A 13,777-nucleotide genomic window follows, 5' to 3' on the forward strand; every position below is an offset into this window, starting at 1 on the left:
ATTTGAACAACCTGTTCAAATGTGTGTTTGTCGGTATTACCTATTACTAGAATATGATTGGTTCAACATAGGTACTGTTCGGTTTTTTCATATCTAAAGATAAGTGTTGAAAACCTTCTCTACATAAATAAGTGTAGATTAGACCAGAAAAATGTTATTATGTCAATTTTTCACAATTTTTTGAACTTGTTTTATACCCCCAAAATCATTTAATGATCTTCAATCGAAATTTAATTAGTTATCAGTAGACAACTCAATTTTGTTGAAATCAGTGACTTGGAAACCACAGGCCTTTTTTTCCCAGGTAGAGTTGCCAGAGTTAGCAAGTTAAAATACAGGATATGGGGCACCCGGGTGGCTCAGGTGGTTAAGCGTCTGCCTTCAGCTCAGGTCGTGATCCCGGAGTCCCAGGATCGAGCCCCGAGCCCCGTGTTGGGCTCCCTGCTCAGTGGGGAGCCTGCTTCTCCCTCTGCCCCTCACCCCGTTCACTTGTGCTCTCTCTCTCTCAAATAAATGAATAAAATATTTTAAAAATAAATAAAATACAGGACACCTGGTTAAATTTAAATTTGAGATAATTTTTTGGGTATAAGTTTGTCCCATGCTATACGTTATTCACTGATTATCTTATATTCAAATTTAACTGGATGTCTTACATTCTACCTGGCAGCTCTATGCACAGATTTTAGAGTAATTCATTTTCTCAGCACTAACACCAATTATTTCTAATTGTCCAGGAAGATTTTACACTGAGGGGCAATACACTATTTTAAAACCCAAGATGGGTGAGAGGTGAGCCTGTCCTTTTAAGAAGAGAGCACCTTTGTGAAAAGGTTGGTGTGAAGACAGGACAGGCCTGGCCCCCTGAGCAGCTCTTGTTTTCAGGCTGATCAGTTTTAGGAAGAACTACATGTGGAAATTAAGGGTCAGGCTGTCAGTTCCCTTAGAACCATTTGAGTTCCCATTTGCCCATGGCTAAATCTTTGTGAGGACCTGGTAAGCCTGCCCAAGGGAGCACGTATCCCAATTTAAACACCAGAGCCTGGGGCACCTGTGTGGCTTGGTGAGGTAAGTGTCCAACTCTTGATCTCAGCTCAGGTCTTCATCTCAGGGTCGTGAGTTCAAGCCCTGCATTGGGTTCTGCACTGGATGTGGAGCCTACTCAAAAAAAAAAAAAAAAAAAAAGACCAGGGCCTGAGAAATCCTGAGGAGACTAGGATTCCCATGTGCCTCAAACTCAATGAGTTGAGACCAGACCCGCCAGGGCCTGGAGTAGATCACTATGTCTCCTCCACAACATTTCACGCAACTTTAACAGTTGATTTTTTTTTTTTTTAAGATTTATTTACTTTAGAGTGTGTGAACAGGGGGAGGGGCAGAGTGAGAGGGAGGGAGAGAATCCCAAGAAGACACCCCGCTGAGTGCAAAGCCTGATGCGGGGCTTGAGCTCACAACCCTGAGATCACGACCTGAGCTGAAACCAAGAGCCGGCGGCCCAACTGACTGAGCCACCCAGGCACCCGAACTGTTCATTTTTTACAAGAATTGTTTTTCCTATAACAGTTCAAAGTTGCATATGAGCAAGGACTTTGTTCTTGTATTTTGTTCACATTATTCTAGCATCGTGGGTGTTCAATAAATCTCGGTTGACTGACAAAAACAGAGTCAGTCTATCCTCCTGGGCCTTCTGCATTCTAAACCTGCACCCAATTTGTTAATATTGTAACTTACTTTATATTTTCCCTTTAACCCTGAATATCCCAAATATTTTATATAAAAACTCCATTTTTCCTTCCAGCACCCACATATGACCTATTCTCCAATACTCTTTTAGACACAGAAGTGAGCAAAGAAATTCTTGAGGAGAGTGACAAGATAGACACATGGGGCCATTTCTATCCAGTTTACCAGCTTTCCTCTGCTGTCCGCGTGTAAGCAAGGGGTGAGAAGCGTGCTCACCCCATTCCTGGTTTGGAAACTTGGTAACGCTCACCTCTGGTGTGTTCTCAATATCCTATTATTAAATAATCAATTTTAAAATATTTTTTTTCCCTTGAGGGTAATCAGGATGAACAAATACTCTTTCTCTGGAAGGAGTTTCACAGGGTGGAAAGTCTGTTACAACTTCAGTCCCAGCCTAAAGCTATTTCACTGTAAGTTCTTACATGTTTAGCTAAAGAGATAGATTCTGCGCAGGACTCTAGAACTGAAAGCAAAAGTGAAATCGAACAAAGGGGACATGCTGTTCTGATTCCAAAGTAAATATGAAAGTCATCGTGCGTGCCGGGGATTTCCTGGTCTGTTGGCAACTGTGTAACTTGCAAATAAAACAATGGGATCAGCCTTGAACAAGTGCTAATGAAGAAATTCACAAGGATGTCTCTTGTAACAGAGACCGATCTGTTCTCAAAGTGCAGCTTGCCCTTCTAAGTGGTGGCTTACTTGTGATTTCTTTGTCCTGAGAGTACTTCACGGACATCAGTGACATAGTTCCAAGTCACCCAGATAGAGATAAAGAACATTTTCCATCACCCCAGAAATTCCTTCATGCCTCTTTCCAGTGAACGCGTATCTAGACACCCCACCCCCGGCCTCAAGCACTACTCTGACTGGGATCACGGTGGCTTCAGGCTGTCTTCTCAGACCTCACATAAACAGAATCGTGCGGCTTCTTTCACTCACCATGTTTGTACTTTGATCCACGTGAGCATGCATCAGTAGCTGGCTGTCCTCACTGACAAGTAGTATCCCACTGGATGAATATTCCCTAATTTGTTTATTCGTTCTCCTGCTGATGGATGTTGGGTTACCTCCTGTTTGACCCTTTATGAAGAGTGAAGCTAGGAACATTTTGGTTCAAGTCTTTTTTTGTGAATCTCTGGATTCCTTTCTGTTTTATAAGTACCTGGATAAGGAATTGCCATAGGTAGGTGTATATTTATTTTTATGAGGAATTGCCAAAAACTTTGACAAAGCGTTTGCAGCATTTTACACTCCCACCAGCAATATATGAGAATTCTCGTTGCTGAACACCCCTCCTAAGACTTAGTATTGTCACTTTCTAAATTTGACCTCTTCTCTTGAGTATGTATTGGTATCTCATTACGCTTCTAATTTTTATTTCCTGGTAACTAATGATGTTGAACACATTTTCATATGCCCCTTCTTGACTTAGATATCAACCTCTCTGAAGTGACTGTTCAAATCTTCTAGTTTCAAACCGAATAGATTGACTTCTTATTATTTTTTAAGATTTATTTATCTTAGAGAGAGAGGTAGAGAGGGTGCGCATGCTCATGGAAGCAAGAGGAGGGGCAGAGGGGGAGAGAGAGAGAGAGAGAACCCCAAGCAGGCTCCACACCCAGCATGGAGCCCAACACAGGGCTCAATCTCATAACCCTGAGATCATGACCTGAGCCGAAATCAAGAGTTGCATGCTTAACCCACTGAGCCACCCAGGTACCCCCAATTTTTTATTATTGATTTAAGGGAGTTCTTTACATATTCTGGATATTAGTCCTCTGTTATGTACACTGACTATTTTCTCCAAGTTGGTGGCTTGCCTTTTGCCTTTACTTTTTAATGAGTAGAATATATTAATTCTGATGGAGCCTAAGTTAACAATATTTTCTTTTATGTAGAGTGCATTTTATATCGCATTTAAGAAATCTTTACCTACCTCAAGGTCATAAAGATTTTCTTCTATGGTTTCTCTTAGAAGCTGTGATATTAGCTTTTGCACTTAGGACTATGATTCATCTCAGATTAATTTTTGCATATGGTGTGAGTTGAGGGCCAAGGTTCATTTTTTTTTCTAAACATTGTTCCAACATAATTTATTGAAAAGTTCCCTTCCCCACTGAATTGCTTTACTATGTCTTTGTCAAAAATCAATTGAACTTATATGTGGAGGTTTCTTTTTGAACTCTCTATTCTGTTCCGTTAATCTATTTCTCTATCCTTATGACAATACCATACTGTATAGATCACTGTATCTTTAAAGCAAGTGTTGATTTCAAATAGCATTATTTGAACTCTGTTTTTCTTCAAAATTGTCCTGGTTGAGTCCTTTAAATTTTCATATAATTTTTAGAATTGTGAATATCTTTTTAAAAGTTGCTGGGAGTTTGATTAGCATTATGTTCAATCTATTGATCAATTTTAGAAGTATTGACATTTCATTGTTACTGAGTCTTCTAATCCACGAGCAAAGTATAGCCCTCTATCTGCCTTCTTTAATTTCCTTGTTTTCAGTACAGAGATCTTATCTTTTATTACATTTATTGCTAAGTATTTCATATTTTTATGCTATTGTAAATACTATTTTTTTAATTTAGATTTTCAGTTGATAATAGTATTTTTAAATTGTGTGTTCAGTTATTTGTTGTTAGTAGGTGGAAATTAAATCAATTTTAGTGTAAAGATCTTTTATCCTGCTACCTTGCTAAATTCACTTACTGTAGTCATTTGTTAGATTGTTCTGGGTTTTCTTTAGCAAACTACCACATCATCAATAGATATAAACAACTGTATTTCTTCCTTTCTTATTTTATTCCTTTTATTTTTTTTCTTGCTTTATGGTACAAGTCGGGACCTCTAGTACAATGATGAAGAGACTTGATTAGCGCCTACCTCTTTGACTTATTCTTGACCTCAGGGAAAAGATGATGTTAGTTATAGATTTCTCATAGGTATTCTTTATCAGATTGAGGAGGTTTCTTAACATTCTTACTTTACTGACAGCTTTTTTTAAATAAAAAATGGGAGCTATATCCTGCTCAGCAGGGGAATCTGTTTCTCCCTCTGCCTCTCCTGCTCAGCTGCTTGTGCTCTCTCTGTGTCAAATAAATAAATAAATAAAATCTTAAAACAAAAATGGAAGCGGGGCGCTGGGTGGCTCAGTTGTTAAGCATCTGCCTTTGGCTCAGGTCATGATCCCGGGGTCCTGGGATCAAGCCCCGCATCGGGCTCCCTGCTCCACAGGAAGCCTGCTTCTCCCTCTCCCGCTCGCCCTGCTTGTGTTCCCTCTCTCGCTGTGTCTCTCTCTGTCAAATAAATAAATAAAATCTTTAAAAAAAAATACCCTCACTAAAAAAAAAAAATCCTTTACTGTCATTAATTACCATGTTCCATCTTCTCAAATGTATGAAATACTAAAATAATAACTGTTTTAATGTCTTTGTCTACTAATTCAATTATTTTTCAGGAGACTCTCTGAGAATCTCTGGAATTCTCTCTCTCTCCGTGGCTCTCTCCCTTCTCAGCATTGTGTCCTAAAAATCTCTCTGTGTCTCTGTCAAATAAATAAATAAAATCTTAAAAAAAAAAAAAAATGGGAGCTATATCTATAAGCTGATCATACGGTTTTTCTGTTTATTCTGTTAATATGGAGAATTGCATTGATTAATTTATGAGTATTAAACCAATCCTGAATTTCTAGGATAAACTTCACTTGCTCATGATGTCATGTCCTTATTATATATTGCTGATTTAATTTTCTAATACTGTGCTCAGGATTTTTCTTGGGGGGGAGGGGCAGAGAGAGAATCCCAAGCAGGCTCCATGCTCAGCACGTAGCCCAGTGCAGAGCTCGATCTCACGACCCTGAGATCATGAGCTGAGCTGAAATCAAGAGTCGGACGCTTAACCCACTGAGCCACCCAGGCGCTCCTGTGTTCAGGTTTTGTTTTTGTTTTTTTTTTTTGTAATCTCTACACCCAATGTGGGCTTGAACACACAACCCCAAGATCAAGAGTTGCATACTCTATGGACCCAACCAGCCAGCCACCCCTTTGTTTAGGATTTGTGAGTTGAGGGTGGAGAAGGAGAGAAATAAGGGGGGAAATGGAAATGGGACAGTTAAGATTCCAGGAGAACATGGAACATCACTAGAACAAACTACTGAAATCTGGTAGAGAAGCTAAGAACTCACTAAAGTCAACAGTTTATACTAAACATGCTCGCGATGTTGCTGAGCAGAAAGAGCGACAGGACAGATCACACCAACGACATTCGGTCCCATAAAGTCGGTTTTCCTGGCAGAATTTTAGAGCCACGGCACCTACAGGAGTGGCTCCAGACTTGCATCCGCCAGGGCAGTTCTCCGGAGTCGGGCGGGCGGGGAGCAGCTCCTGGCCTCGCCAGCTTGGGTTTCTGGGCACAGAGAGAGAAAGCAGGCTAACTCCCGACGGGAGGCTAGAGAACATCAGGCGTCTGCCTGTAGGACCGGACCAGTCCCTACAGGAGCCAAACAGCTCACAGGAGACAGCGTTGGGACTGACGGGCCCTGGGCTGGTGAGGACAGAACTCTCCGACGAGGGAAGCTTGTTTAGAGCAAAAGAATGGGTCAAAGAAGATGACGACGGAGTGAAGTCGCGGGAGAGGGCGCATATCCAGACAGCTGCCTGTCCACGGGAGGGCTCTGGTGCGGACGGTTTCCCCATTCTCAAAGCTTCCCAGCCGCCCTGACTGCGTAGCTTTCAGTGTCTGAGATCCAGAAACTTTAAAAGCTGAAGTGATCGATTCCAGATGCCTCATTCTACCATTTTCCCCACCGATGAGAGGTAGAAAGAGGCACCTAGGGAATGCCAGGATTCTCGGGGCCACGTCTGCTCTGTCGCTCAGGGGCTGTTGGGCCCCAGCCCTTCTCTGAGCGGCACCGGGCAAAGCCAGAGACGTGTTTAGTACAGAAGCTCAGGAGACACTGCCTCGCAGGCTTATGTACCTCGGTCCTGGCCCTGAGCAATGCAAGCTGTGCATGGATATCCTTCCCAAATGGGGAGCAAGAGAAACAAGAGAGTTGTTGTTGGAACAGTCTTGCAACCTCTGCCCTGAACGGGCATAAAATCTTCTCCAAACAAAAAATCCTAAACTGTCTAGGAAATTGGAGGCATCCTTGGCTTGGCAAGCCAGGGGCTTGAGGTATCCGGAACTAGCTGCAGCAGAGGTCCTGGCCCAGCCACACAACTCTGCAGCCGGGGAGCCTGGCTTGGCACTCAGCTTTCCCCTTCCTAGCGGGGTGCCCCCCCAGAGCCCCTTTCCCTCCCTGTGCACCCGACTCCCACTAACAGCTTGCACCTGTGGCCCACTCTGGAGCATGACCCTTGGTGGATGTGAGTCTGAGACCACTCCCACACTGCTACCATTGCCCTCCCTGCTCTTCCCCCTACAGACCCCGTGAGCCTGGACCCCTTCCGTGCTCGGCTCTTTCTCCCTGCTGGATCCTGCCGCCCCCCTTTGCCACAGGCTCTCCTGAACAGCGCTACGCTCTCAATAGATCACGTGATCCTGAGTCCCTGCGCTAGCTTCTTCGAGAGAGAGAGCCCGGCAGACTGGCGCCCGCAGCAAGTTGCCCGATCTGCACCCGCCCCTATCTCAGCTGTAAAATGGGTGCACAGCTCGTAGAGTGTTGTCAGGATTCCCTGAGCTGATGCTCGTGGGGTACTTAGGAGAGTGCCGGGCACACAGAAAGAGCTCAGCCACTTACATAAATAAGAGTTAGCACTTATTACGAGAGGTCGGTGCCATTGGATGTGAAGATACAGCAGTTCTTTATAATAATTTTCAGAATGCCGGATTAGTACAGTTGTTCTAGGAATGATGCTTCTCAGGCTAAGTTAGCGTCTTACTTTTACCATTAGCCGCAAGGAACGTGGTAGGTAGCGTCAAGGTTTCAGAGTACCTGCCACCACACCTGCGACAGGCAAACTCACAGCATGATCCGTACTACGAAGAGGAAATGCACACTCCATGTCCCTCCCCCACGTCTGTCAGCAAAGCAACAATTAAATAAACCACGTTTGGACCACGGAACATCATACAGCTGTTAAAAAATAAGAGTATGTTCCCTGACAGAAGCAGCTTTAAATTCTTTCTGGAGGAATGCACCCTCAAAACGGGTTTCAAAAACCCACTGATAGCGCCCCAGTGAACATGAGCTTCCGGGTAAGGGTCACAAGACATCCAGAATCATCAAATATAAAAGAAGTACATCTAATATGCTTCTAGAAATAAAAGAGAGAATTGAATAAAACAAGACCAAATCAGAGAAGGAGACAAACCATGAGAGACTCTTAACTCCAGGGAACAGACTGAGGGCTGCTGGGGAGGAGGGGGATAAGGGGTGGGGTAGCTGGGGGACGGGCATGAAGGAGGGCGCGTGATCTGATGAGCACTGGGCATGATACGCAACTGATGAATCACTGACCTCTACCTCTGAAACCAATAATATACTATATGTTAATTAATTGAATTTAAAATTAAATTAAATTTAAAAAAAGAAATAAAAGAGGGAATTGAAAACATGGGTAAGGAGCAAGAGATTATGAAAAATAAACAGGCAGATTTGCAAAAGGACAGAACTTCCGGAAACTGAAAAATAATCACTGAAATTAAAACCTTACTGAGATAATTAAACTGCTAATGAAGAGATAGCGAGATAATTAATGATCTTTTTTTTTTTTAAAGATTTTTTTTTTTAATTTATTTATTTGAGACAGAGAATGAGATAGAGCATGAGAGGGTCAGAGGGAGAAGCAGACTCCCTGCCGAGCAGGGAGCCCGATGTGGGACTCGATCCCGGGACTCCAGGATCATGACCTGAGCCGAAGGCAGTCGCTTAACCAACTGAGCCACCCAGGCGCCCCGATAATTAATGATCTTGATCCACAACCTACAGAGAGTGCTAGACCGCAGCATGGAGAGATGAAGAAACGGGGAAAACAGAAACATCCGATACGGAGGATTTGTCTAATTCCAGACCCAGAATGAGATAATAAAGAGACAGGGGGAAATCCAATATAAAGAAGTAGTGGCTGAGACCTTCCCAGAAATTGTGAAAGACCGAGACTCAGTAATTTAAGGTGGCAGCTGCTCCATTAAGCCACAATCAAACCGAAACCACCAGTGAATATTCAAGAACAGAGAGGTTCTCAGACATTATTGGAAAGTCCTTTACAACTGCCAATAAGAGCTTTGATTTCTTAGGACTATTCTCAGAGATAACTTTGCGGCTCACCTTGCTGGTAAAAGTCATCTCTCATTAGGCAGAGGAAGTGGTAAGATCTGACCCTCATTGTCACCAACGTGGAAGAAACAGCTGATGAAGTAAAAAACAAAAGGACCTTGAAAGAAGAGAGCAACGCTATTGTTTATTTTAATATGGCTATTGTAGACTGCATTCTCCGCAAACAGACCCTCAGATGGAGACTGTGTGCGGGGGGGTTATGGTTCCTCACGAGCCCCGCAGGGCGCCTCCCCCGAGCGCCACCAGCGGGTAGCACCCCCACCTCCCACAGCTGGGGCAGCGAGTGACCGCGCTGGAGGTGGATCTGGACAGCGCGACAGGGTCACCGCGATGGCCCGGGGGCAGAACGCTTGCTGCAATCACACATCGACCCTCGACTTGAGGAACATGTACTCCAGAAAGGTTAAAGGATCCAGAAAAAACTGTAACAACAAGAGATCAGTAGCTGGCGGAGCGTTCATCTGCTCAAGAAATATTTAAGCCAGACTTACTGTTGTCAAACTTGGCGCAAGGGATGGCAGAAACAGTGAAGAATAATAGACAGTTGTGACTAGTGGTGGGCCGAGGCCGCCGCTGCCTGCTGGCGAGGGTCAATCCTAAGTATTTCCTCCCAACTTCCAGTGATGTCCAGTCGGTAGCTTGAAATGGGCCTCAGTGGAAGTGTTGACACCGTGGAAATTGGATAAAGCTACAAAACAGAGCTTTTTACCCCAAAGAGCCAATTGTTAAACATCCATTAGCACAATACCGCACCTCACTTCTGAGCTGATAATCCCACAGAATGTAAAGGTGAAAACTGTCCACTTGCCTCTGGTTACACACACCCGTGTATGTATGAAAGGTGGGTTACAGACACTCCTAGACTGTTTGGGACAAGAGCCTCAGACTCACGCTGTCCAACGGAAATATGTGAGCCACATATGTACTTTAAAATTTTCTAGTAGCCATATTTTTTAAAAAGTAAAAAGAGTGAAACTGTCATCATATATTTTATTTAACCTAATATATCCAGATTATTATCATTTCAACATGTAATACAAAAATATTTTGCTTTTTAATACATTTTCAAGATCCATATGTATTTTATGCTTAATGGCACATCTCAATTCAGATGTTAAATTTAGGAGTTAGGAAGATGATGGAGTAGAAGGACCCTAGACTCACCTCATCCCACGAACACAACTAGATAACTACCAAATCATCCTAAATACCCCAGAAATCGACCTGAAGACTGACAGAACAAACTCCACCACTAAAGAGAGAGAAGAGGCTACATCAAAGAAAGTAGGAAGTGCGGAGGCACAGTTTGGGGAAGAAAGGGATTGTGGCCACCATAATAGGGAGGGAGCCAGGGTCACAGAGAAGAGTAAGATGGACTAGCACACAGGGGAGCACATGGGAAAATGAGTCCCCAAAGCCATTTGCTGGGAAAAAGAGAGGGGCTGATTTTTGTGAGTTCTTGCAACCAGTGGGGCTTCAAGCCTGGAGTTCTAAAAGTCAGCAGGCTGGGCTTGGGGAGAGCCCGGAGGGCACTGCGCTACTCCTGGAGAGAAGACAGAGCAAACAGCCTGCAGACATATAGTCTGGAAACGGCGATCTGAAGAGTGCCTGGGGCACACAGTAAGGAGGTTATGTGCTCATCTCCGAGTGTCCCAGAGAGACAGCGTTCATACAGAGACCCCTGTATAAACCAACTGACCAACCCCCACACTCCAGTGGAACCACTCCACCCAGTCACCCTTGCCTCAGTCCCAGCGCAGCAGGCCCCTCCCCCAAGACTGGCCCAAACCCTTGCTCACACCATGTCTCCCAACCGGGGAGTTTCCCTGGGCTTCTGCTCCCTCCAGTGGTGATGGCAACAGGCCTCTTCCACAACAGACCAGAGCATACTTAGTTAAAACTTGCCACATTCAGGATCAAGGACCAGACACTGCCCACAACAGGTAAACAGCCTCTGCAGACGACTGGCCTGATGGATAAAGCAGGCAGGACACAACAGCAGCTCACACGCAGCACACCCCGGAGACATTCCTGGAAGGGCCAGACCCTAGGGAACAGGGGACACTACACAGCAGGGCACTACAGGGCCTCTTCTTCATAAGGTCATTACCCTCAAGTGCAGAAGACAGCTCACTTTCCTAACACAGAGAAATGGACACAGAGAGGCAGACAAAATGAGAAAACAGAGAAATTTATGAAATGAAAGACAAGGTTACAGCCAGAGATCTACGCAAAACAGATATAAGTAACACGCCTGATAGGAGAATTTAAGTAATAATCATAAGGATACTCACTGGACTTGAGAAAAGGGTGGAAGACCTAAGTGAGACCCATAACACAGAGATAAGGAATAACATAGCAGAGATACAGGGCTCAATAAACGAAATGAGAAACACTCTTGATGGAATGAAGGAATGACGGAACGAACATCAGGCTGGAAGAAGCAGAGGAACGAACTCATGACTGAAAAGAAAGAGTAATGGAAAGTTATCAAGCTGAACAAAAGACAGAAAAAAGAATTAAGCAAAATGAGCATAGACATAGGGAACTCAGTGACTCCATCAAATGTAATAATATTTGTATAACCTGAGTCCCAGAAGAAGAAAAGAAAAGGGGGCAGAAGATTTATGTGAAGAAATAATAGCAGAAAACTTCCCTAATCTGGGGAAGGAAACAGAAATCCAGATCCAGGAGGCACAGAGAACCCCCAACAAAATCAACAAAAGCAGATTCACATGAAGACACAATGTAATTAAAATGGCAAAAAGTAGTGATAAAGAAAAAATTTCAAAAGCAGCAAGACAAAAGAAGACACTTACATACAAGGGAAACCCCATTAGGCTAGCAGGGGATTTTTCAGCAGAAACTTGGCAGGCCAGAAGAGAGTGGCATGAGATATTCACAGTGCTGAATGGGAAAAAGCTGCAGCCAAGAATACTCTATCCAGCAAGGCTGTCATTCAGAAGGGAAGGAGAGATAAACAGTCTCCCAGATGCAAAATTTACATCAAAATACTTGAACTCTATTAGATTTCAAAAAAATTCATAGTTGAAAAAGTAGAATCACATACCCAAGTTGTTCCAAACATACTTAAAATTTTCAAATAACTAAACCAAATATGAAGTTTATTTTCTTTTAATATTTGCATTCACATTGACAAAACTTACTCATCTTTTCTAAAAATTGATTTGACTTTGAGGGAAAAGCATATCCAGTGGTCACCACACTTTGCAGTTCAGTCTGGGAGTGTATAGCACCAACACCAAACAAGGAATTGCATTCTCTGCAATCATGGACCCTATAAGATTTGGATATGTTCTTCATATTTGAGTGAATTTATAGTGGGTTCAGCAGTATGCTACAGTTTTTAGGATTATATAAGAAAACTGGCAAATTGGTATTTTTTGGATTGTTTAGTGTGAGAAAACAACATTGCTACATATGCTAAAAGATGGCAGACTTGTACAACATGTCACATTAGCTCCCACTTCAGAAGAACTAACCATTGCTGGAGTGACTGTTACAGCTTTCAATCTGGGTGGACAGGTCAAGTTGGAAGAGTGTGGGATGACCTTCCTGCCACAAGGTGGAAGGATAGTGCAGACCATGAAAGGCCGTTAGAATCAAAAGAATTTCTGGGTGCCTGGGTGGCTCAGTCATTAAGCGTCTGCCTTCAGCTCAGGTCATGATCCCAGGGTCCTGGGATCAAGCCCTGCATCGGGCTCCCTGCTCCATGGGAGGCCTGCTTCTCCCTCTCCCTCTCCCCCTGCTTGTGTTCTCTCTCTCGCTGTGTCTCTCTCTGTCAAATAAATAAATAAAATTTAAAAAAAAAAAGAATTTGATTCACTAATGATAGACGAAACCATTGCTAATGTGCCTATAGGGATTCTCGGGAATGAGATTGACAGACATGAAGCCGTCAGTGAAGACAGGTTATGGGAGATGTTTGGTTTATATGCTCAGACAACAGGCAAGGGCAGTGTATCTCAGAAAGAACTGAATGCCCAATCCTTACAAGTTTTTGTGTGCAGTGTGCTCAAAAGACAAGGTTACAGAGAAGGTTTCCACTGGATGGCATGGTACCTTGGTTAACACTAAGCTACCTTAGTTCCAGGTCCAGCCATCTGGGTCTACTCAGAGGTTTGATCTCGTACCATGGACAACTTGAATTCCATAGATTTTTGTTGGTGACAAAACATGTTTTATAGATTACTAACATTATATCAAACTTAAGTGAGAATTGAAAACTGATTCAAGTAAGTTTGAATATCATAATGTTAGCTTTCGAATTCCATGAAAATAGTTTTTATGGTTTATAACCTGACATTACCCCACCACCATTTATAAAGAGCAACTTTCCAGCAGTACATTTGAAACACTTTTAACAAACAAAACTATAAACTATATTTAAAAGCTCATGTTAAAATTTGTATGCACTCTCTTCAAACTAGTTTTTAAATTTTAGATTATATGTACACCTATCTTAAGTATACAGTTAATAATTAGTTTGATTGAGGGTGGTGCAGTCGGTTAAGCCTCTGACTCCTGGTTTTGGCTCAGGTCCTGATCTCAGGGTTGTGAGATCAAGGCCCGAGTCGGGCTCTGCACTCAGTGGGGAGTCTGCTTGAGATTCTCTCTCTCCCGCTCCCTCTGCCCTCTCCCCTGCACGTGCATGCTCTGTCTCTCTAAAATAAATACATCTTTAAATAATAATAATAATTTGATTGATGATTGCACAATGCCTTACAGTTC

General features: G+C 43.1%; 1 pseudogene; it reads left to right on the top strand.

Annotated features, from left to right (window-relative positions):
* The first annotated feature begins 12,338 nt into the window (after positions 1-12,338).
* Positions 12,339-13,117, top strand: LOC110586307 (annotated as a pseudogene).
* The last annotated feature ends 660 nt before the right edge of the window (positions 13,118-13,777 follow it).

The sequence above is a fragment of the Neomonachus schauinslandi genome, chromosome 11 (genome assembly GCF_002201575.2).
Source record: "Neomonachus schauinslandi chromosome 11, ASM220157v2, whole genome shotgun sequence".
NCBI lineage: Eukaryota > Metazoa > Chordata > Mammalia > Carnivora > Phocidae > Neomonachus > Neomonachus schauinslandi.